At 32.7% G+C, this 22,896-nt stretch overlaps 3 pseudogenes; all 3 read right to left on the reverse strand.

Moving 5' to 3' along the window:
* The window catches only part of LOC111298825 (15-cis-phytoene desaturase, chloroplastic/chromoplastic-like), a 62,958-nt pseudogene that overhangs the window by 10,970 nt on the left and 29,092 nt on the right, over window positions 1-22,896 (reverse strand).
* Window positions 1,582-12,711, reverse strand: LOC149510958 (wall-associated receptor kinase-like 2 pseudogene; annotated as a pseudogene).
* On the reverse strand, window positions 12,744-13,884 carry LOC149510959 (uncharacterized; annotated as a pseudogene).

Here is a 22,896-nt window from a genome sequence, read left to right on the forward strand (position 1 = left end):
AAGTTTCTCTTTTACATAATCATCAAGTTAGAGAAAATTTAAAAACATGAACATTGTATCATGGACTGTTGACAGTGGATTTGTTTTTGGTTTTATCCCTTTTTTGTTATATTGGATGATTTTCACGTATATTTTGTCCTTCTTATTTTTTTTCATGATTTTTTTTGTATAGATAGCAACTCGAGAGTCAAAAAATTTTATAAGTACTAAGATTCGAATTTTAAATTTGTTGAATGTCAACTCCTGAGATAATTACATAAATTAATTGAATTAAATTTTGATTTTTTTTATTCCTTGCAGCAGTATTTATTGATTTGTATTTTTTTAATTGATTGGTTTGGATTGATTCTATTATTGTTGTTGTTGCTGGATGGTTTTTACATATATCTTGTGGTCTTTATTTATGTTTTTATGTCTAATGTGAGAATTGGGTTTGTGAGTGAGAGATGTATGGTTTCACATTTAATTGTTTGATTGGTGGTGATCCGTGAACTCATATTTAAATAATATTTTATAACATACATTTAATAGTCTTATGTTCATATCTTATGTGTAGAAAAAAAAAAACACGAATTAGAAAAGGGAAGAAAATTGTCATTGACCAAATTTCTCTTAGAAATTATACATTTAAGAGTCTCACATTCACATCTTATGTGTGGAAAAAAAAAAAACACGAATTAGAAAAGGGAAGAAAATTGTCATTGACCAAATTTCTCTTAGAAATTATACATTTAAGAGTCTCATGTTCACATCTTTTGTGTAGAAAAAAAAAACATGAATTAGAAAAAGGAAGAAAATTTTCATTGACTAATTTTCTCTATAAATGTGTGTAATAGAAATAATACTTCATTTGCCCTTAAATTATTACACTTTTTTTAACGTAGTATCTAAATAAAAGAATTTCTAATAAGGTACCTAAACAAAAAATATTGTTATTAAATTAAGATATTAAATAATAATTTGATTAATATAATACATAGATATAAATATAAATATAAAATAATTAATTAATTAAAAATATAATTTAATATATATTAAAAGTAAGATAGAACATTATAAACCTACCTCTCACCCAAGTTTGATTTTAAGGGAAAAATCTCGATTAAATCCCAAACAAAAAACATATCCATAGGATCCAGAAGAATCTAAAATCATTTATATAAATATTTTAAAATATAAATTTATATATATTTATATATATATATATATTTACTCAGTACAAGACAGAACATTTTAAATTCATCTTTGATCTGACTTCAATTAAGAAAAAAAACCTTGAATTTATCTAGAAAATTTCAAAACATGAACATATTAGATAGTGGGCAATCAAAATCTATGAAAAATGGATTGTTTTGTCATATTTACTTTCATTAAATTTTTTTCTTGCAAAATGCATCTAAACAAAATCAAAAACATAAAAAGAAGTCTTCAATAAGAAAACAACATGAATAAGAAATGGGACAAAAATAATTGAATTCAGAAGAAGGATAAAAATATGAACTAATCATGAAGATATATCACATCGAGTACACACCAAAGGAAGAACGTAATTACAATGTTAAACTACAAATTGTTTATAATTCACACGGTTGAACAAGTAGCAATAGCCCAAGGATCGATTATGTCATCTGTATCAGATTCTTCATCGCCACTTGGTTCAATCTCATTAGCTTCTTCAATCAACTCCAGCTTCATTGCAACTTGTTTCATTGTAGGCCTTTTCTTTCCATTAAGATTCAAGCATCTTTTTGCTAGCTTTGAAACCGTTACAATCTCTTCTTCTGGACCATCATTCATTATTGTCATAACGTCTAGATCCGGGGATCTATCGCTAGACATTGACTTAAGGGAGTCGCCACCAATCTTTTTTTATCTAGGTGCGATTGGCCACCTAAGGAATCTGTCCTTTCAGGGAACACCTAATCTTAAGGGTCCATAAAAGAATAGGTTCGGGTCTGCTAACCAGAACAGGGTTCGGGAGTTCGGTTACGTGTGAGGAAGGTTATAGCACCCTCACAACGCCCATCAAAAGATGGTACCAGCTGAAATTTGTGTTATCCAAAAGCCTTAAAATTTTACCAAGTAATTAGTTGTTGGAAATTATTCTCAATTGACTCTAATACTTTTAGCAGAAAATTGAGAAAATTCCCTCACCTCAAGAGTATGCAAGAAAGACTACTGTTTCACTTGCAGAGGCTCCGTCGTCGGATTAGTTAAAGAAAAAATCAAGATCAAAATCAAAATAGAAAAAAGAAGGAAAGAAGGATTTTTCTTGTGCAGGGAAAATTGATACTTTCAACTTTTCCCTGAAAATATTTTTTGAAATTTTAATTTCGAGGAAAATTGATACTTTCAACTTTTCCTCAAAAATTTATTTTTTTATGAAAATTTATTAGGGAAAATTGATACTTTCAACTTTTCCCCCAAAACCCTTTTTTATGAAATTTTGATTTTCAAGGAAAATTGATACTTTCAACTTTTCCTCAAAATTTTCTTTGAAATTTTTATTTTTAAGGAAAATTGACACTTTCAACTTTTCCCCAAAAACCTTTTTTTGAAATTTTGATTTTCAAGGAAAATTGATACTTTCAACTTTTCCTCAAAAATTTATTTTTTTTTGAATTTTTTATTTTCAAGGAAAATTGATACTTTCAACTTTTCCTCAAAAATCCCTTTTTTGAAATTTATTTTCGAGGAAAATTGATACTTTCAACTTTTCCCCAAAAATATTTTTTTTTGAAAATTTTGATTTTTATTTAAAAAAAATAGAATAATAAAAAAGTGAAAATAAATAAAGATAAAAAATAAAGGAAAGTAAAACCAAAGTAAAGATAAAAAGAATATTAAATAAACCTAATCTAATAAATAAAAAAAATAAAAAAACAAATAAATGAAAAAAAAAATTCAAAAAAAAAAAAAAAAAAACCTGGAGCGGCTCGGATCGTGGCTCGGCTCGGCTCGGCTCAAGGAAGAGAAAACGGCTCGGAGAAGCGGCTCGGGAAGACCGGCTCGGCTCGGCTCGGAGAGGGGCTGGGCACGCGCGGGTCAGAATCGGGTCGACGCTCGGGTCGGGTCGGGTTCGGCAAAACGCGCGGATCCTCTGATTAACTTAAAGCCAAAACGACGTCGTTTTGGGAGGGTATAAAAGGCACCTTCCTCCGTTTTTCGGCAGAACGCTCCTCTCCCCTCTCTCTCTTCCTTCCCTTTTCTCTCCCTTCTCTCTAAAAAACCGAAGAACTCCGGTGGAAGATTCACCGGATTCTGGAAATTTTCGTCGGAATCTGGGTTTTTTCGCCGGAAGTTGGCCGGAAATTCACCGGTTTCTGGGATTCTTCGCCGGTTTCTGGGATTCTTCGCCGGAAACTTCAATGTTGGCCGGAATTTTTGCCGGAAACTTCAAGGTTGGCCGGAAAATTCAACCGAAAACTGGAATTTTCCAGAAATCCCCAGAAAAAAATTTTGAAAAATCCCCAAAAAATTTCTGATAATTTCTGGAACTCTCCTAAACCTTTTCCTAGCCTTCTATACTCTTCTCTACGCCTTTGCTTCTCAAATCAGTAGCTCTAGCTTACTGTTTTCTGTGTGTCCTTGAACTGTTCCAGGAGGTGCTTTATATAGGGATTGATGAGGAGTTTCTGATCAATCCCAATTCCTCCTTGGACGGGAATTCAATCTTTGAATCCCACTGGACTCTTCTGATTGAATTCCCACTTCCAATGGGATTCTTCAATCTTCAATCTCAGCCCTCCAAAATCAAAATAAAAAAAAACTAGATAATTAGAAAAGAAAATCAAAAATTAAAAAATAAAAATAATATCAGATAATTCGGGAAAAAGAAGATAGAATTAACAGATGATTAAAAAAAATAATAATAACAAATAAAATAAGATAAACCCAAAAATATATTACACAAAAAAAAATAATAATAATATATAACTATATAAATAAAATACATATAAATCTAATCTGAATAAAAATAAATAAATAAATAAAGATATACATAATAATAATAATAATAATAGAATACATAAAATACAAAAGAAAAAAATATACAGGATTGAAATGGGCCTTACCCATTTGGGCTAGGCCCAATTGATCTGGGCCCGGACCCAATTGGGTGTCTACAGCTGCCCCTCTTTGCACATTTTCTGTGAAACAGAAATTGCGCAAAGACGTAGACACCCAATCAAGACTCAACTCAACATTTTTATTTTTTGATTTTTTTTTGTTTTTATTTTTTTGATTTTTTTGATTTTTTTGATTTTTTTGATTTTTTTTGTTTTTGTTTTTTTTTGTTTTTTTTTGTTTTTTGTTTTTTGTTTTTTTTGTTTTTTTTGTTTTTTTTTTTTTTTTTGTCGAAGCTCCTCTAAACAGAGACTCAACGACTTTTGAAAGTAAATTGCTCCTCTCAACAGAGGCACCACGACTTTGAAAAGTAAATTGCTCCTCTCAACAGAGGCACCACGACTTTGAAAAGTAAATTGCTCCTCTCAACAGAGGCACAACGACTTTGAAAAGTAAATTGCTCCTCTCAACAGAGGTACCACGACTTTGGAAAAATAAATTGCTCCTCTCAACAGAGGCACCACGACTTTGAAAAATAAATTGCTCCTCTCAACAGAGGTACCACGACTTTGAAAAGTAAATTGCTCCTCTAAACAGAGGCAACGGAACTTTGAAAAGTAAATTGCTCCTCTCAACAGAGGCACCACGACTTTGAAAAGTAAATTACTCCTTGACAATCATGTCCAAAGGAGTTGAAAGTTGTGTTTGAAGGGATTTCAGGAGATTATGCCCAAAGGTCTTATAAATCAACCCTGATACCAAAAGACATCCTATTTCAAGGATTAGGAACTTACCTGACAAGTTTCTTCTCAAACTTGCAAAGTCTTTTCATATCTGTCTTTTTCATGTGGGATGTTGGAACACCCCTGCTTCTTGAATTTGTACACTATATTCTCCTGAAAGTAGTGTATGCTGTGCAATGCATATGAATTTCAATGCATGCTATGCAAATGTTGATCAATTAATTTCTGTTCAATGTATGGTACTCAAGTTTCTCAAACTCTTTTTTTTCTTTCTTGGGTGTCAAGCCCTTTGATTCTTCCAGGATCCAATTACACTGCTCTTCTAAGATTGAACCAGTGTAGCCCTTAATTGTCTTTTCCACTCACATTCTTCCTTGTTCAGTTTCTCAATACTTTGGAATAAGCTTCATCGATCGATCATCACTTGACCATCATTCAATGAATTTCTCAGCACTACCAAATTTCAAAACAAGTTTCATCCACCATCATTGGGTCATTGTCTTAGCATTAACCGTTCCAAAACAAACTCTGTCCATTGACTGTTCTCATCATTCAATCATAACTTGCAAGTCATATCGACCAATTCATCCTTATACTCATCACTTGGTTATATCATTTTTCAAGATTTGCCCCATCACATCATATATCTTTTCAAATCATCTCTTTTAGGTCTCTACCATTTCTTCATCACCTTAGATTTCTTTTCAAATGAATGCAAGACCCTTTTAAGCACATATTCATTCATTTATTATCATTTCAAATCTTGACAAATACAATGCAATCAAGCATTTTCTCAATTCATTCTAGGGGTGAAACAATAAGAGAATGTAAGGTGAATTATGGTAAAGATAATCAATGAAGATCTATTTTGGTACAGAACCAATGGGAAAAGAAATGTCATTGGGATGGATGGTATGTCCAAATGATGAATATTCAAACAATTCTCAACATTAATTTAGGATTCTTTTTCAAAAACTCAATCCATTTACTGTTGAAGTCATCTTGAGCTTAGCGAACTTTGCCCCAGTCTTTGAGGGATCTTCAGATGTCTTTGATCTTCCATTCATGTGAACCATTTGACTTAATTTTTTTTTCTACCAAAATCACCCTTTCAGGTTTTCAATTTGAATCTCCTTTTTTATTTTTTCATTTTCTCATTTTTTCCTTTTTTTTTCTTTTTTTTTCTTTTTTTTTTCTTTTTTTTTTTTTCATCATCTTCTTTTTTTTCTCATTTTTTATCCATTGTTGATATCTTTCATACATCCAACTTTAAAGCAATGTAGCATGATTCCATTGCTTCATCATGAGTATACCTTCGCTCAACATATGATCATTCAAGTTGAGTATTCACACTTGATCCAAATGAACTTTTCAAGGTTGTAACGTAGGCCAAGGTGAAGGGTCATAAAAGAAATGGATATAATAGGCTCAAAACATATCTTAAAAAGGTTCAAAACCAAAGGATCATTTGATACAACTTGGCATTTTGCCCCACATCATTTCACTATTTTTTTCTTTTCCTCACACAAAAGATTCCTACTACTTTGCCCCAAGTCATGTGTGGCATTTATTTTTCTTTTGCTTTTCTTTCTCTTTTCATCTTTGAGACCTTTTGTGGTGTTTTTTTTCTTTTCAAAAATTACCCTCCAGTGTAGAGGGTGATCCTTGGTTGGGGTTCTTCAAGAAAAAAATCATGATAGGCTCAAAGGGGTAGCAATAAATGGTTTTTCCAATGGTAAAAGAAAGATGGCCATTTTTCATCTCAATTGGGAATACCTTCCTTGAACATCATCTATTAAACAAAGCTCATGATCCTGTATGAAAGATTACATATCTTCAAGACATATCTCTTTCACCTCTAGTAACAGCTTACTTTTTGCTCAAATCATCTTCTCATATTAATGTGGATGAGTTCTCAAAATTAAATCTCAGAATTACTGTTATCATTGTCTAAATATTCATCATCTGAAATTTGAGAATGGGAGTGTAAAGCTATGAAAGGTAGCAGAGCATGGAGTAATGGTCAAATGAAAGAGAAAAATATAATGAAATGCATTGACTTGCCTTTATTAAAATGATAACAAGTGAAGTCATATTGCAAAAGAAATTATTTGAAAAGAAATCCTAAAATGACAAAAAAAAACCTTCAACCAGCCTTATCTCCATTCTTAGAAATTGTCTCCCTACATGATCAGGTGGAGAATCTCTGTTGACATCTTGCCCCTCAATCATTGTGACTCTCTGGCCTCTTTCTGTTCTTGACCTTCACTCAGGGTGCTAACATTGGATGTTGTTGCTTTTCCTTGATCAAAACTTACCATTCCATCATTGATCAACCGTTGCACCTTATACTTTAAAGCAGTGCAATTTTCAGTAGAATGGCCAGTAATTCCATAGTGATAGTCGCAGTGGGCTGTAGGATCATACCACTTTGGGTATGGTGGTTTAAGCGGCTCCACATGGCTGGGGGCAATCAAATGGCTATTATAGAGTTCTCGATATAACTCTGTATAAGTCATAGGGATTGGATCAAATACAGGTTTTTCTCGAGCAGTACGTTGTTCTCGCGAGCCACTGGCTGGGTTAGTAGGGCGAATTTGGGTCCTTACAGGAGCTTGAATGTTAAGGCAGTAAGTGGATGAACAAGATGGTTGTGGAGCTAGCTGGTATGGGTAGGATGAGGCATTATTCACAGCGGGATAGTATGGAGAGTAGCCTTGGGATGGATAGGGTTGATAACCCCTGAATTGTTGTCTATCAAAGCTCACAGCTTGAGCTTCAGCTTCTTTCTTTTCTGATGCCTTCTTGGTTTCTCCTCCTTTCAATTTACCATTTTTTATGGCACTTTCAATAATTTCTCCAGAGATCACCATGTCAGCAAAATTCTTTGTTGCATTCCCTATCATCTTTTCATAATAAGGAGGTTTCAAAGTGCTAACAAACAGCATTGTGGTCTCTTTTTCTGTCAGAGGAGGTTGTACCTGTGAAGCTATATCTCTCCATCTCTGGGCGTACTCTTTAAAAGACTCGTTTGACTTTTTCTCCAGATTCTGCAAAGACAAACGATCAGGAGCCAAATCGATAATGTGTCGATATTGACTGATGAAGTCATGTGCCATATCATTCCAAGAGCGAATACGAGTCCTATCCAACTGAACATACCATCTGGCCGCAGAGCCAGTAAGACTGTCTTGGAAAACATGCATCAATAGCTTTTCATCATGTGCATGAGCTGCCATCTTCCTGCAATACATGGTGATGTGGGTTTTGGGGCACTTGGTACCATCATATTTTTCAAATTTTGGTACTTTGAACTTATAAGGAATAACCACATCAGGGACTAGGCAGAGCCCAGCAGCATCTACTGACCCATAAAAGCTAAATCCTTCTACAGCCCTTAGCCTTTGCTCTAGCATGCTAATCTTGGAACTTTCCTCAGCTTCTACCTTCATCTTTTCCTTTTCCTTCTCTTTTAGATCATCTAGATCAGGAATTGGTTCTACTGCCTTTTCAGTGAAGACAGGATTTATATAACTGTTATACTGCCCTGGGTTGAAGGATGATGGCATTCCAGGATATACAAAGTGTTGTGGTGGGACCTCTTGAGCAGACTGGGCCTGAGGTGGGCCAAAACCTGGAGGGTACAAAGGGTCAGCCACATCTTGCTGGCTTGTATTTCCTTCAACTCCTTTTCCTTTCTTCATGTTATTAAGAGCCTCCAGAATTTTGCTTAGTTCACTTTCAATCTTCTCCTGAGCTTTTTTTAACTTTTCAAATCTATGAGAACTTTCTTCCTCCATTTGCCTTGCTCTGGATCTTGTGTTGTATGGATGAGCAGGGTTCTCGCTAGACGGAGCTATCCTTGGATCTTGAGTACCATACTTATGATTAGAAATGTTATGCTGTGCCTTATGTATGATGCTTTGATACACAAATGAAATGTACATTTTTCTGAATGAAATCTAGTATGAAATGAATGTAAATGATTGTGTTAAAACATGATCATGAAAATAATACAGATGCATACAATCAGACAAACAACATAGTTAGTTCCATGGATGACATGAAAGTGATGCTGATGCATAGTGTTACATATGATAAAAATAATACACAAAGTTAAGCAATCAAAAATGATTAGATAAACACCCTTTTGTGTCCTAATTTCAGGGTATATCTATCATTGGGTAGAAAGGGCTCTATCCTAGGTGTAGGCACTCTTAAAGTTCACTACATGCGGTTTTAAGGTCAGAGTCTAAAGGTCCTCAAATTGTTCCTTACATCCTTGTCCATCATAGACTAGTAAGGCACCCTAATCCTCACCCATTACAGGCTACAAGAGGAAAAGGTTCAATTTGAGTGGGAGTATTTCGCTAGCCACTGCGGAGGCATTAGACCTCACGAAAGCAATAGGTACTTTACTCCCTCCTAGAGGGACGGAGCTCGGGTGTAGAGCTCATGTTATGCACATGCACATGAATGACATAATTAACAAGGTAAATAAACATGAATGAATAATTACACATATATACAACAAGGTTCAATTTTATTAGGCTTTTGGATAACACAAATTATTTGCTGGCCTGACTCTCAAGGTCCCCAGTGGAGTCGCCAAGCTGTCATAACGTCTAGATCCGGGGATCTATCGCTAGACATTGACTTAAGGGAGTCGCCACCAATCTTTTTTTATCTAGGTGCGATTGGCCACCTAAGGAATCTGTCCTTTCAGGGAACACCTAATCTTAAGGGTCCATAAAAGAATAGGTTCGGGTCTGCTAACCAGAACAGGGTTCGGGAGTTCGGTTACGTGTGAGGAAGGTTATAGCACCCTCACAACACCCATCAAAAGATGGTACCAGCTGAAATTTGTGTTATCCAAAAGCCTTAAAATTTTACCAAGTAATTAGTTGTTGGAAATTGTTCTCAATTGACTCTAATACTTTTAGCAGAAAATTGAGAAAATTCCCTCACCTCAAGAGTATGCAAGAAAGACTACTGTTTCACTTGCAGAGGCTCCATCGTCGGATTAGTTAAAGAAAAAATCAAGATCAAAATCAAAATAGAAAAAAGAAGGAAAGAAGGATTTTTCTTGTGCAGGGAAAATTGATACTTTCAACTTTTCCCTGAAAATATTTTTTGAAATTTTAATTTCGAAGAAAATTGATACTTTCAACTTTTCCTCAAAAATTTATTTTTTTATGAAAATTTATTAGGGAAAATTGATACTTTCAACTTTTCCTCAAAATTTTCTTTGAAATTTTTATTTTTAAGGAAAATTGACACTTTCAACTTTTCCCCAAAAACCTTTTTTTGAAATTTTGATTTTCAAGGAAAATTGATACTTTCAACTTTTCCTCAAAAATTTATTTTTTTTTGAATTTTTGATTTTCAAGGAAAATTGATACTTTCAACTTTTCCTCAAAAATCCCTTTTTTGAAATTTATTTTCGAGGAAAATTGATACTTTCAACTTTTCCCCAAAAATATTTTTTTTTGAAAATTTTGATTTTTATTTAAAAAAAATAGAATAATAAAAAAGTGAAAATAAATAAAGATAAAAAATAAAGGAAAGTAAAACCAAAGTAAAGATAAAAAGAATATTAAATAAACCTAATCTAATAAATAAAAAAAAATAAAAAAACAAATAAATGAAAAAAAAAATTCAAAAAAAAAAAAAAAAAAAAACCTGGAGCGGCTCGGATCTGGCTCGGCTCGGCTCGGCTCAAGGAAGAGAAAACGGCTCGGAGAAGCGGCTCGGGAAGACCGGATCGGCTCGGCTCGGCTCGGAGGGGGGCTGGGCACGCGCGGGTCAGAATCGGGTCGACGCTCGGGTCGGGTCGGGTTCGGCAAAACGCGCGGATCCTCTGATTAACTTAAAGCCAAAACGACGTCGTTTTGGGAGGGTATAAAAGGCACCTTCCTCCGTTTTTCGGTAGAACGCTCCTCTCCCCTCTCTCTCTTCCTTCCCTTTTCTCTCCCTTCTCTCTAAAAAACCGAAGAACTCCGGTGGAAGATTCACCGGATTCTGGAAATTTTCGCCGGAATCTGGGTTTTTTCGCCGGAAGTTGGTCGGAAATTCACCGGTTTCTGGGATTCTTCGCCGGTTTCTGGGATTCTTCGCCGGAAACTTCAATGTTGGCCAGAATTTTTGCCGGAAACTTCAAGGTTGGCCGGAAAATTCAACCGGAAACTGGAATTTTCCAGAAATCCCCAGAAAAAAATTTTGAAAAATCCCCAAAAAATTTCTGATAATTTCTGGAACTCTCCTAAACCTTTTCCTAGCCTTCTATACTCTTCTCTACGCCTTTGCTTCTCAAATCAGTAGCTCTAGCTTACTGTTTTCTGTGTGTCCTTGAACTGTTCCAGGAGGTGCTTTATATAGGGATTGATCAGGAGTTTCTGATCAATCCCAATTCCTCCTTGGACGGGAATTCAATCTTTGAATCCCACTGGACTCTTCTGATTGAATTCCCACTTCCAATGGGATTCTTCAATCTTCAATCTCAGCCCTCCAAAATCAAAATAAAAAAAAAACTAGATAATTAGAAAAGAAAATCAAAAATTAAAAAATAAAAATAATATCAGATAATTCGGGAAAAAGAAGATAGAATTAACAGATGATTAAAAAAAAATAATAATAACAAATAAAATAAGATAAACCCAAAAATATATTACACAAAAAAAATAATAATAATATATAACTATATAAATAAAATACATATAAATCTAATCTGAATAAAAATAAATAAATAAATAAAGATATACATAATAATAATAATAATAATAGAATACATAAAATACAAAAGAAAAAAATATACAGGATTGAAATGGGCCTTACCCATTTGGGCCAGGCCCAATTGATCTGGGCCCGGACCCAATTGGGTGTCTACAATTATGATTGGATCAAAAATGTCAAATAATGAATTCTTCTTCATTAAGAGTAGAAAAAATGCTACCAAGCTTCTCACTTCCTCTGATTGTCTCGAGGTGATGGGTTTTTGTCCCGTCAAAATTTCAACAAGAACAACCCCAAAACTATAAACATCACTCTTCTCTGTGAATTGACTTGATCGAAAATACTCAGGATCTAAGTATCCGAAAGTTCCTTGAACCCGAGTGGTAAGATGAGTTTGTTCAAGTGCAATTGATCTTGAAGTTCTGAAATCCGATACTTTGGCTCTGTTTATCATCCAAAAGTATGTTGCTGGATTTGATGTCTCAATGATAATAGGGACAGAAGCAGCCGAATGCAATAGGATAATGCATTGGCAATTTCTGTAGCAATTCGTAAACGCATTTCCCATGTCATTAGGAGTTCTTCATTTTGATCATGTATAAGTTGAGACAGTGTTCCATTGGGAATGAACTCATACACTAGCAAAGGGACTTTTGTCTCCAGGCAACATCCTAAAAGCTTAACCACATTTCTATGGTTGATCTGTGATAAAATTATCACCTCATTGATGAACTGTTCAAGCTTCTTTCATCAACTTTCTTCTCTTCCATCATTTTAGAATTCTTGATTGCCACAATGCTTCCATCAGTTAACATTCCTTTATAACAGTTCCTTGGCCTCCTTGACCGATGATTCGATTCTCGTTATAGTAATCAGTTGCCTTTTCCAACTCCTTTGAAGTAAACAACCTCATTTTTTCAGCATTACCTTCATTGCCGGACAGTTGTTGTTGCAGTAGTAAACCTCCATTCCTTTTAAAGTGTCTTTGCTTAAGCTTGATGACTTTTCTTCTTTTTAGTACTTTGTACATACCCTATGTACCAAGTAGCAAAAATATTGTTCCAATACTTGTGCTGCAGCCTATATAGGGCACAAATTTTATTAGTGTAAAAGGAAAATTTGAATACAAGTGATAAGAGCGGGGTGAAATTTGAATATAGAAGGTTCCCATCGCACCGAGAGAGTGTACATTTTATAATTGGACTAAATCATAAAACGATTCTTCCAATGTAGTGAGAACCCTTCAATCGAGTTGGCGGAAGTTTGGTTCCGGTGTATAAAAAAAAAAAAAGAAGCAAATTTGGCACCTATAATGATTGCCAAGTCTCGTTCTTTTTTGGCTGACAATGTTGGTGAATCAATCGCTATAGGCTCGCATTTATCGCCGACACTTAAAGTATTTATATTTATCAGGGCATTGTACGATTCTTCCATATACGATTCCCACATTTGCCTCTTTCTATCATTTATGAAATGAATAAAATAACTGAAGTTAGAAACACATATAGTTTAATCTTATATATATATATAGTATAACAGAAGACATGAACTAACATGTTACCTTGGCAGACATCAATAGAATAATCATCGTCAAAGTTGAATTGGACACTTGAAAAACATAGATGCGTAGAGCTCATGTTGGACCAACAATATTTGCCATCGGAGCTACAAAAGGTGTTTGAACCTTTTTTCAACTCGCACAGCCCACGTTTTGGTATGCCTCATTGCAGTGTTGTATTAACATGTGTCAGCTACTTATCTCATGGCGGTCAATTTTTATTGTCCAACTGTCATTGAAATAACTGAAGTCACTCACGTAAGCAGATCCACATGATCTGTTACGGCCATTACTAGAGTCAATCTATGTCATGTTGGCAACAAAAGAACTGAGGCCCGGAGGAATCACCACAAGGCTGCCAGCATTAGAAAAAGTCTCAATATTTCCACAACTGGGTTGCAAGCAGCCATCAATAGGATAAATATCAGCTTGATTTCGAAAAATAGTGGCCAAATTACCGCAACCTGAAGACCAGAATACGCTGCGAATATTTGAGAAGAAAAATGAGCTGCCTGTGAGGTTAACACTAATCCCATTATCTTCTTTATTGCGACAGTTGAAAGAAGTTATAGGATGGTTGATGAGAACATTGCCTTTGAAAAATGAAAAAGAGAGTAGCTGCAGATTGATGCTACGTATGAAACGCTTTGGCCTATCTTCGGTTTCATTGCAAGTTACTTTAAACCAATCGTTCATGTAGCAGCCGCCTGCTTCTATTCCAAATGGGTATGGAATATCAACATTCCCCCATTGTTCTGTACAGGACTTCTGGCGTACTATGACCATTTCTTGACATAATGAGGCTACTTAGCAAGATGAATTGCACCAAGTTAATACCAATTGAAAATTTTATTTATTAATTTTTTTCGTAAAATTAGATATTTAATATAAAGTTAAGCCAAACATACAGATTTGAACTTGAGATCGTAAAATTTTAAACGTCTCTTTGTTGCTATTAAGGTAAGATCACATTAACTTGACTAATGAATACATTTTTTACTTTATATTCAAAATCTGTTTTCAATTTAATATAATTTGAGACATTATTTAGTATTTTTTTTTATATAAAACAGGCTATAATCTAAGAATGAGAGAAAGATTTGTAAGTATTGGAATTTGGAATACATATTTGAATTTCATTTAATGACTGCATGAATTAATAGAGTTACATTTATTTATTTAATACTATATGCCATATATATTCTTCAACAATATATTTAATAGTAGTATACAGTAGATGTATTTAACTTGATTCTTTTGATGCATATCGAAATTTATTCTGAAAATATTAAGGAAAAAATAGAACGGAATATATAAATAGGTATGTATATTAATTTAATAAAAAAAATTGAAAATCATAAAGTAATTAAAGTGACAGTGAGTGGTGACCTTCCAAATCGCAATCGATAGGATTCCATTCCAGCGTTGCAGCAACATGCGTCGTTTCATTGTTAATGAGATTGGGAAATGTGAAATCTGAATCCGCATTTCTCATCTCAAGCACGAAAGCAGATGAGCATCTATTGCTGTCCCCCTTACCTGGATTAATCTCTGTCACATTTACGGTATAGGAAGTGATATTTTCAGGAATTAGTCCAAAACAAACAGCTTCAGAACTCAGGTCGCCACATCTTGGTTGTATGCAGCTACCGACGGGATGATCAGTTCGGTTACGAGAAATAGTAGCCAAATTACGTCTACCTACTAACCCAAATATGTTGTATTTGTTGGAAAAATCAACACGCACATGCAGCACTCACATACAAAATAGTAAGCTCAAATCAAGAATAAAAACACACAAATATATTTATTTCGACCCAACTCAAAATAACTTATTCTAAACCTAATCTACTAACAAATAAACCTTTACAATTGTGAGATTTTTAGAATGAGAAAAGTCTCCAAAAAACTCCTTACTCGAAACTTAACCTAAAACTAAATTACACCTTTTAATAGCTTACTCACTTAGCTATTCTATGTCTAACTCTCTGGGACTACCAACAAAACCAAAACATCATATTTATAAGGGTGAAACCCCTTATAACTTTACTAAACTCCTGATGTGGGATATAAGATAAACTCAAAACTCTTATAACTTTTAATGTGAGATTTTGAGATTCAAGGCAAATCCCAACAAATCCTCCTTTGACTTTAATCTCCAAACACTTCAACAGTATCTGCAAAGCTAACACGCTTATCTTTCTTTTTTTCTTTCATCACAGGGATCCCAGCAACTGAGCCTCCATCAAGCATGTACAAGTGATTTTTGACCCTATTCCCTTATAGAATCATCCTACCATTCTTGTACACTTTGAACGAATCATTCTATCATAGTATGTGTACCCCCGAGAAGCTAACTCACCTAAAGCAATTAAATTGTAGCTACAACTCGGTATATACCTTACATGACGAAGCATCCTAATAACACCATTGTGAGATATAAGGCAAACACTCCCAATACCTTGAATCTACACATTTTCTTTGTTAGCAACGACAATATCTTCATACTTCTCATTCTCATCCAACTCCACAAAGCAACTCCTATCATTGCAAACATGAACTGTAACAGCTGAATCTAAAACCCAACATTTATCAACTTTCAAAATCTAAGTCTCATCCACACAAGTTGTCAAAACAACATCATCATCATCAGACACGATGGTAGCAATATCACTCTTTTCTTAATCTGATTTTTTCTCATTATTCACCCTTTAGAAAGCAATCATATCCCTTCTTAGCTTCTTGCAACATACTTGGATATGTCCTTTTTCACCATAATAATAACATTCTATGTTAGTGTAATCTCTGTCTCTTAACTTAGATCTCCCTCTTGATCCATCAATTCTCTTTTGAGTCCTCCCTCGATCAAAACCCTTTACAGCTAGTGTACTTCCTCTAGGTGATGAGTTTTGTGCTCCCATAAACCTTTCGTTCTCACACAACAAGGTAGTCATATCATCTAACTTCAAAGTAGATATACCCATCAACACAGTTTGAACTAAAGGCCTATAAGACTTGGGCAAAGATGACAGTAAAATTAAAGCCTTCTCTTCATCTTTTAACTTATCAACAGAAATTGCTAGCAATTAAAAAACTAATCTATTAAACTCATCCAGGTGATTATAAAGACTCATATCTTCTTTCATCTTTAGAGAATATAGATCTATTTTCAAACATAATCTATTAGTCAATGACTTCGAAACATAAATACCCTCAAGCTTATCCCATAAACTCTTCGGAGTACTTTCAGTCAACACATTATACTTTACCTTTGGAGCTAGCACTAATCTAATAGTACTAACAGCTTTCTTTTGAATCATATTCCAATTAGCATCAGACATTTCCTCAGGCTTACTACTCTTTAATGCCTGATCCAACCCTTGTTGTACTAACAGATCTTGAATCGTACTTTACCATAACATAAAATTACTCTTTCCATCAAATAACGGAATCTCAAACTTAGGCATAGGCATACTAAACATAACTTCTTCAAACATCTTCAAACATTGCTTCACGATCTCTTAGGCCCACGAATCTTAAACCTCAAACCTTACTTTGATACCACTTGTTGGAAAAATTAACATGCACACGCAGCACCCACACACAAAATAGTAAGCTCAAATCAAGAATAAGAGCACACAAATATATTTGTTTCAGCCCAACTCAAAATGACCTACTCCAAACCTAATCCACTAACAAATAAACATTTACAACTGTGAGACTTTTAGAATAAGAAAAGTCTCTAAAAGACTCCTTACTCAAAACTTAACCCAAAACTCAATTTCACCCTTTAATAGGCTAATCACTTGGCTATTCTCTTGATGTCTAACTCTCTGGGATTACCAAACCAAAATCAAAACCAAAACATCATATTTATGAGGGTGAAACCCTTTATACCTTTATTAAACCCTCGATGTGGGATATAAGACAAACTCAAAACTCACTTTCGATGTGAGATTTTAAGATTCAAGGCAAATCCCAACAGACACCCTACAATGAAAACCAAAAATTTCATATGATTTTTAACCAAACATTACTCCACCACAATGTGTTTCACCCATCAATATACACACAAGCACACTCTTTGAAAATCCAAAATAAAAAGAATGGAGATAGGAAGCAGATTAAAAAAATGTATTATTAATAGGAATGTAACAAATAAAAAAATCACTTAATATTATTTAGAGTTCACATTTTTATATGTAGATATCAAAGATAATACATGTATTTATCTATAATAAACACACTCATAAAGTACAAATAATTATTAAATAGATGCTTTCATGATAAGAGTACAAATTAATAATCATATACTTAAAGAATATAAACAAATAACAGAAAATAAACTATAACATTATTGATTCAAATAATATAATAATTGGTTACAAAACTAACAAAGCTTTGATCATTCAACAAAATTCGTACAATTAATCATGTGATTAAAATATTTTTCACTATCAAAATACAAAAAAATTCTAAAGCATTCTTAATTGAAAAAAATAAATTTATATTATTCAAGGGAAAATTATAAAATATATTGATAGTAGAGTTTCTAAATTTCACAATTGAAATTAGTAATGTAACAAACATACCCTTTAAGCTTCAAAGTATATTAAAAAATACTAATTGAAAAAATAAGTGAGTTATATTAAAAAAAAAACTAATTGAAAAAGTAAGTGAGTGATGTGTTAATTTTTTAACCCACTTGTGGAATTAAAAAAAAAAACTCAACTAACATTATATCAAATAATTTCTTTTCTTCAAGATTAATGTTTCTTAACAATATTGACTATGGTTTCATAAAAATATCTTAAGTAAAAAAATTTGAAATTAAAAATAAAAAAATAAGGATTGATTGAAATTAAATTGGATGTTATATAAAATCAATCTATAGAAGACAAAATAAAATCTAAGTTTAGTAACAATTCACATATACAGGAGATTATGTTCATAAAGTAAATATTCATTTAGTCATTGTAATGTTAAGATGTGATTGCATAGAGTGATTAGAAATATTATAGTAAAATAAATCAACCATTGCAATCATTAAACATATAAATGTATATTTATCATAAAAAATAAAAAAATTCAAACATACAAACTTACCACAATACATGTATTACTCTTTCTCAATAATATTTTGATAATTTAATTAATAATTTTGTATGAACTTTAATTTTAATTGATCTAAATTAAATAAATAAATAATATAAATATATTTAATGACTCATGATATGTACTATTAAAGAAGATAAAGAGTAAATTAGGTTGTATCTTGAAAAAAAAAAATTTATGTTTTACTTAAGATAAAATTAAATGTTTTTGGGGCATAAACATTATGATATAATAATTTAGACTAAAATAATGACTCATTGAGCAATAGAGGAAAGATTTTATCTATGTTTTGTTCAATATTAAGGACTCATAGTATGCCATAGCCTACAGGATGAGAAATATGTTTTATATGAATTTAATTGAATTATTACTTATGAAATTGAACAAAAAAATCCTACAAAAAAAAAGATAAGAGTAAATATGGGTTAATTTTAGACAACACATCCAACATATCCCACAAATAAATTTTTAATTTAGTTTAATTTGATATAAATTCTCTTCATAAATTTTTAATTGATTTAAGTTTAAATAACTAATGAATAAAAGGTTATATATTTTATGGCAAATAATCTTTATTAAATAAATAAATAAATAAACAAATGCTAGAAATTTAAAAGTAAATTTGTTACTTTTTAAAATTCATAAGGATATTTATGCTATTCACTTTTAACACTTTTGGATTAATTTAAATAATTAACTAATAAATTATATATATTTAATGGAAAATAATCTTTAATACATAAATAAAAAATGCTACAAATTTAAAGGTCAATTTGTTATTTCTTAAAATTTGTAAGGGTATTTATGTCGTTTATTTTTAATAGTTTTAGAGTTCATACTTTTAGATATAGATGATATGTTTCTCTTAATATGAACATTGTTAGTGCCTTTAGTGGTGTGAAATTGCAAAATGAGAGCACAATACCTAAGAAATTTCTTTGTAAGACATCGATTTGGAGATTGAAAAAAAAAATGTAAATATCGAGATTTAAATCTTTACTTGTTAAATGTCACTTTTTATAAATAATTATATAATTTGATTGAGCTAAACCTTGAATTCTCTCTATATATTTGATAATTGAATTTGTGAAGATTAAATCATAATTATTGAAATTATAGGAGTCTAGCGGTCTATCAATTTACTTTCTATTTATTCATCCAGAGGCTAAATCTTCATTTCCTACATCAGGGAAAGAAATTAACAATCGAAAGAGTTAAAAATCAAGACAGATCATGGGTGTTCACTTGGTGTTTCACTTCATCCTGCTGCTATGGCTAATACAAGCAGCAGCATCCCAAGAGACAGACAAGTCCACTTGTACAGAAGTATGTGGGAATGTTACAATTACATCCCTCTTTAGAATAAACGACGGTCGTTATACAAACTCGTGGTTTAGAGTAACTTGCAACAAAACAACTGATGGACAAAAGCCTTTCATCAGTGGGATCAATTTGGAGTTGCTCGGTTTGTTCTCACCAGGCAGCGAGATAGTCGTCAATAATCCAGTAACTTACGTAAATTGTGGCAATAAAGATAATAATAGCATTGCTCGTGCTAGTACTGGCAACTTGACCGACACTCCATTTCTCTTCTCAGTAAATACTATTAGGCCAAAAAGCCTTAATCTAATTACATCAACAGAAGTAAAATCAAATAATCAATCAATCACACAAGAGACAATAATTTAACGTGATTCGATCTAACTAACCTACATCCATGGATGGGAAACAAGATCCACTAGTTGTAGAGAATTACAAACATATATCAAAACAATCTCACTCAACAATTAATATCCATAAACCTTCTTAATCTCCTCTAATCTTATGGAGTATTCTTAACCCAAACAATCACATACCCATGTGCACCTTTTCAACACAACCGAATACATACCCATACACCTATATATCATACCTATGTGGACCCTCTCAGTCTCCTCTAGTCCACTCACAAACAAACATACATACCCATAAGATGTAAAGCTCCAGTACTCTTATGAGGTGTCTATCCCACAAAACCCTATAATTCTCTTATATCTTTTTCTCATACCTAACCCTATACAAACTTCACCTATTTATAACCATACAAACTTTCCTATTAAGAATCCCTTTTCTCTTAGAATCTTTTTCTATAAGTCAAACTTACCTATTAAAAATCCTCTTTCTCTTAAAATTCTTCTTTTACAAATCTTCTTGTCCATCAAGCAATATCTAACAAATCCCAAACAAATCTCTAACAAATCTCAAACAAATCTCTTATGGGATTTAAGTCATTATTCCTAACAATCTCCACCTTAACTCAAATTTCATCAATCATTTCTCTTTATGCTAGACATGCTTGGCTTCACTTGTAATGAAAATCTCATAATCATCTTTTCTTGTGTGCCTTTACGCTTCATGCAAACTGATCTTTAAAACATGAACTAGAATTTCTTCCTTGAATCGAACTTCTTTAAGCTTGTCTCTTCCTACATCTTAAACCTTTAACTCTTCCCACATCTTGAACCTTTGGCTCTGATACCACTTGTTAGGCCAAAAATCCTTAATCCAATTATATCAACAGAAACGAAATCAAATAATCAATCAATCGCACAAGAGACAACAATTTAATGTGGTTTGGTCCAACTGACCTACATCCATAGATGAAAACAAGATCCACTAGTTGTAGAGAATTACAAACATACATCAAAACAATCTCACTCAACAATTAATACCCATAGTCCTTCTCAATTTCTTCTAGTCCTATAGAGTATTCTTAACCCAAATAAACACATACCCATGTGCACTCTTTCAACACAACAAAACAAATACCCATACACCCATACATCATACCTATGTAGACCCTCTCAGTCTCCTTTAGTCCACTCACAAACAAACATACACACTCATAAGACGTAAAGCCCCAGTACTCTTATAGGGTGTCTATCCCACAAAACCCTACAACTTTCTTACATCTTTTTCTCATGCCTAACCTTATAGAGAGTTCACCTATTTATAACTATACCAACTTGCCTATTAAGAATCCCTTTCATCTTAGAATCTTTTTCTGCAAGTCAAACTTACCTATTAAAAATTCTCTTTCTCTTAGAATTCTTCTTTTATAAGTCTTTTTGTCCATCAAGCAAAATCTAACAAATCCCAAACAAATCTCTTATGGAATTTAAGTCATTATTCCTAACAGTGTCCTCCTTTATGAACCTCTTGGTATGAGCAAGACATTGTTAGCTAGAGCAATAGTAGGTAATAATGATGCTAACTTCTTAAAGGTTAGTATTTTGGTACCTTATGTCTTACCTTTGTGGTTTTCTTTGGCATGCTATCCTGCCCCTGGATGAATGCATTTGCCTTCTCCTTATTTGAATTCAGGTTGTTTCGAGTGTAATAATTGACAAATACATAGGAGAAAGTGCAAGGTTGATACGAGAAATGTTTGGATATGCACGTGATCACCCAGTGATAACTTGGAGTTTAGATCTTTTTTTTCTTTATATCTGTTAATATCATTCTTACATTTGTTTCTTTTTATTCAGCTTTGCATAATCTTTATGGGTGAGATTGATGCCATTGGTGGATGTCGTTTCAGTGAAGGAACAAGTGCTAATCGTGAAATACAGAGAACACTGATGGAGTTACTTAATCATCTTGATTGATTTGATCAACTTGGGAAGGTACATTATTTTGTTCACAAACATAATTCAAGATTGTGATTTGAAGCAAATATTCTTGACTTTCAATTGCATCCCTACATGCCATAGTTAAGTAATTTATACTTTTTCATGGTTTTCCTCACAAAGCATGTGAAGAATGGGGTGATGTTGGTTGGACTTATATTAAAAAAATATAGAACAAAGTATAAATTTTTATTTTTCTCATAATTTGTAGGTTAGACTTATATTAAAAAAATAGAACAAAGTAAACAAATCCTGTAGCAAAGTGCGAGCAAGCTACTAGTTGCAATAATTTTTGTCATTTGTTAGGGCTAATAGAGTAAGAGGAAAGCATTGCATATGATCTTTAATCAAACTTACACAATCAAATTGATAGAATGTCACACAAAGTCCAAGCAAAATCACATGACATGGTATTTTCACCACAACCTAGAAAAATCCCCTCATCATAATAAACCAACAAAAACCATTGTAATAGTTCTTTTCTTTTTTTTTTTTGGTTTATAAAAACAGTTTTCTAGTTCTTCTTCCAGTACAATTAAATCTTCTGCAAAATATTCAGAAATAGCAAATTACCATAGCTCTGACTCTATTTTACGAAAAATGTTAAAATGGAAACCTTAAAGTTTCGCAAAATTTTACTCATATACTGCCAACAGTTTGGATATACCCGAGACAACAATCAATTAAGGCCTAAAGATAATATAATTTGCATCCTATAACATAAGTGGTGAAAATATTTGCCTTATCTAATACAAAACAATAGCTAAAAACACAAATAATCAAACCATTTATAACCCAAAACCAACAATAGTAGAAGGATTCTTTGAAGCCCTGTAAATTTATCAAACACAGAAGACAAAAGCAAAATTCTAATAAAAAATAAAAATTTCTCATTATTTTCTCATTTTCAAGCTTCTAGCAATCAAATATGGGACAAATTTCATTATTTTTGAATACCCTTTTGCATGAATCTAAACAAAAGATTTATAATTTATTATAATCATATATATGAATT

The sequence above is a fragment of the Durio zibethinus genome, chromosome 27 (genome assembly GCF_047325235.1).
Source record: "Durio zibethinus cultivar Kanyao isolate XHJ-2024 chromosome 27, ASM4732523v1, whole genome shotgun sequence".
In the NCBI taxonomy this organism is placed as follows: Eukaryota; Viridiplantae; Streptophyta; class Magnoliopsida; order Malvales; family Malvaceae; genus Durio; species Durio zibethinus.